This window comes from Microcebus murinus, chromosome 5 (assembly GCF_040939455.1).
Source record: "Microcebus murinus isolate Inina chromosome 5, M.murinus_Inina_mat1.0, whole genome shotgun sequence".
NCBI classification, from domain to species: Eukaryota; Metazoa; Chordata; class Mammalia; order Primates; family Cheirogaleidae; genus Microcebus; species Microcebus murinus.
Window position 1 is genome coordinate 38,571,566 of NC_134108.1, and position 3,995 is coordinate 38,575,560.

Sequence of the window (3,995 nt, forward strand, 5' to 3'; positions counted from 1 at the left end):
TTTTAGCATTATCAGTGGTCTAACATTATCAATACTCTCATTTCCTATAGATCATTTTTTTCTGACAATGTCCTGGGAACATTAGGTAAACTCTTTTCTTGAGTGTTTTCTCTTGTTCTGAAAAAAACAGTCAGACCATTTAGAGTTGACCATTCACGAGTCACCCACTGTCTGGTTAGGAGGGTGGGGTGGGAACATGGAAGGCCTGTCAGGGTGAGCATGGCCACCGGGGCAGGAGGGTCTCCTCTGTGCTTTTCTTTGTTCCTTCCCTCAATCTTTTCAGAATCTTCCTCCCACATCTCCTGAACCCAGTAGGCATAATTCTCTCGTTGTCTACTTCCTCCTGCCCCTTTCCCACCCTGGGCTCTGAAAATGCATTCTCCTTCCGTGGAATGTTACCCAGACTGGCTTTCATACCTGTGGGATATCCCATTCTTTAGACTGAAAAGCCAATAATAGCCGAAAAGCCAATAAAAGCCAAAAAGCCCCAGATTTTTGCAATTGGGCAGGGAAAATGTGAGGTGAAACCTCTCTAATGTGTGGGGGAAAATGTAACTCTGAATTTCAGGCAATTTGACTAAAAGGCAAGGGAGGTAGTCATTTGAATCCTTGAAGTGACACTGCTTGGGTGACTCTGGAAGTCAGGAAGGCCCCATAGAACGGGGAATTGGAGGTGGGCAGTATTTGTTGGTTGTTGGATTGCAAATGTTCTAGTCTGTGCCACCCAGGTTAATTACAAAAAGAACTCTTCCTGGTTAAAAAAAAGTTAAAAAAAAATAAGCAAGGAAAACAATTAAGTTTCATTCCAAATTTCCAGTCCTAGCTCACACATGATGAGAACAGTAGATAGACCTCCTACACAGAGGCCAACCCTCCCGAAGGCTGGCTAAATCAGCAGTTCCAAAGTGGCCCCAGACCAGCAGCTCGAGTCTCTCCTGGGAATTTAGAGAGATGCACGTTCTTGAGCCTCACCCTGGACGTCCCGAATCAGAAGCTCTGGGGATGCGTCCCAGCAATCTGTGTTCTAACAAGACTCTAGGTTAGTCAGATGCATATTCAAGTTGGGAACCACTGGCAAGAGGTAAAGCTCTGCACTTTGCTTAGGAAGATACGAATCACAGCTACACTACCATTCATAGCCCAAATTGTTCCAGAAAGCTCTTAAAGTGGCTCTCTTTCAACTCCCCGTGTGACTTTAAGCACTTCATGTAAACAATCTGAATCTATTTAGCTATCAAGTAGAAATTATGACATTGAATTAAAAGTTGTGAGGAAATGAGAAGTAGTATACCTGAAAAGTATAGGAAATATGAAGTGATATGTGTGAAAAAATATTTGAAATTTTAAAGCAATATGCAAATATCAGATAAATAGTTATCTTTCTTTGCTGTTTTCTTCTTGCCCTTCCTCTCTTCCCTCCTTTCCCTTTCCTTTCTCTGTCCCTTTATTCCAACCTTTTTTCCTCCTTTTCTTCCTTATTCTATGTAACTTGTGTTATCTATAGTTCCTGGATTTTTTTTTATGGATCCAATTATTAAGATTTAACGTCTCATTTTTTAAAACAAGTTATTTTCAAAATTCCACGCACAAATTCACCTGCACATATGCAGACCATAAAATAATGTGTGATAAAAATCGGTGGTGGAAGAGTGAAGATTCGTGTGAGTGAGGATTATTTCCAGTTCATCAGGAGCCTCAGTCACACCTTTGTCAGCAGCAGATCCGAAGCGAGCAGCAATGTACGGCATACCACTCCTTTCAGCTCTACCACATTATCACTGAAAGGAAAGAGCCATCAGAGCTGATAGAAACTTCACTTAGTCTGCCAACCCATTCCTTCTTCTCTGCCTCAGTTAACAATTCAGGGACTTCACCAAACACTGCCTTCCACGTTATCAAATTTTCATACTTGCTGATTGCCACAGTCATGTATTGGTCAATGGCATTGGAGATTTTTGCTCTCTTCACTCCTGTTTGAAACTTCATTGAAAGCACTTGTGGATGGTGTCTGAGCCACACATAGTTTGCCTTATCCCCTGCAAGGCGTGTGCAGTGTATCCAAGACTGTTGTCCTGCTCCAATGCCAGTATCCTGCCCCTTCTTGGAGTAGCACTCGGAGTTCGACTGAGTGTACCTGACATCAATGGTGGCCATGATGAGATCCCTGAGAGCAGACTACAGAAAATATTTATTCTTGGTAATGACGTCGTTGCTAAATAATGACCTGTTAACGACACAAGTATATCTCTTCTGGCTTAAACAAAGACCAAAGAGAGTTTGAATTTTATTTTTATCTGGTTTATAAAACTGCAGAACACAGTAGTTTCCATTTTTCTTTCTAGAACGTATTTTCAAGGCTTCTTCATATCCTGGGGCAATAATACCATCAGATACTTCTCTGGATATAATTTTCAGAGTTGGCACATCACAAACATCAGAAAATGCAACAAAATCACCAAACGAAGACATCTTATCAGCCCCTCTTGCTCTTGCATATGCAGTTGATATGGGAGTAAGGGTTTTATAGAGATCAGAGACCGTGCAGACCTTGACCTCATCTTCGCTAAGCAACACCTGTGGGGCTGGCATGTTTGAAAGAGGCAACAATGAAATGCCTAATGTCTCTTAGAGTTCCTTCACCAGCTGCCAGGCATTGAAAGCATCATACAAGTTTATAAATCTAGGGGCTCCAGTTAGAACTGTGATGGGAAGCTTGGGCTTCATTGTGTACAGCTGAGCCAGAGTTTGATGAGGGTTCATTTCATACCTCAAGGGCATCTGAGATATCCCTTTACTGAACTATTTCCTGAAGTAATCTGGAATTGCTTAATCATATTGTGCCATATGAGTGAATACCTTCACGGCTAACTGTTGTCTAGTTTCCAAGGAGGTACCTTTACTGTCAGAGCTCAGTGTCTCTGTGGACACTGCTGCATAGCCCTCTGGTTCACATGCCGCTGTCACTCGAGCATGGTTTTTGGCTGCGGCTCTCACTAAGGTTACTCCGCCAATATCAATTCGCTCAACAACTTCCTCAACAGTCACAACTGGAGAAGCCACTGTCTTCACAGAGGGACACAGAATTACAAGCACAACTCTTATTGTGATTGAAATCAAATCTGGCCATGGCAGGATTATCTTCTGGAATATTAGGATCCAGGATTCCCGCATGGACTGCAGGATGCAAAGATTTCATACATCCCCACAACATTTTAGGAAATCCCCTCAGCTCAGAGACATCTCTGGTGGCTAGCCCAGCATTCCTGAGAGCTTTTGCAGTCCCTCTGGAAGCGATTAGATTCAAACCAAGAGAAGTCGGTTTTCTTGCAAATTCCAAAAGGCCAGTTTTGTCAGAGGCACTAAATAGGGTGAGCTGGTCCGGAGCCATGGCTGCAGGAGTGGGGTCCAGGGACAAGCGGCTGGCAGCAGTGGTGACACCACGTGTGGAGGGAGGTGGCTAGTTCCTAGGTTTTAAATTAACCTTTAATGCTTTAATATTGAATTAATTTACACTCCACTCCATTAAACATTGTACTTGTAAAAAAAAGTCAAAACCCTTTATTCAGTTCTTGAAAATAATTTTATTCATAACTGCCCTTACCCCCCCCAAAAAATATGAGCCTGAGTATAAATGAATCAGAAATATTTGGATTAAATTTTCCTATTATCTTTTGCACAAGATGTAGTTTTTAAATTAAGGGAAAAATTCCTTGGCAAAATAGATTTCAGATTTGGGAAACAGTGTTGGATGTTCCAATCTCAGACACTGCTGAGTTTTTATCCTCATTGATTTGAAATATTTAATGCCTTATCAATTTCAGGATAGAGATGATATGAGTGAATTTCTATAAACTGATTTCTTCTGTTTATGAAATATAAACAATGTCTGTGTGAGGCCTTAAAATTTCACTGTTATGTCCAACGGAAAAGGAATACACAAAACACCAGTAACAAAGGAATCTGAGAAATAATTTTATGTATTTATATCTAAACAC

General features: G+C 41.3%; 1 pseudogene; it reads right to left on the bottom strand.

The window, feature by feature from the left end:
• Positions 1-1,592: 1,592 nt before the first annotated feature.
• LOC105878223 (bifunctional purine biosynthesis protein ATIC pseudogene) lies at positions 1,593-3,388 on the bottom strand (annotated as a pseudogene).
• Positions 3,389-3,995: the final 607 nt, after the last annotated feature.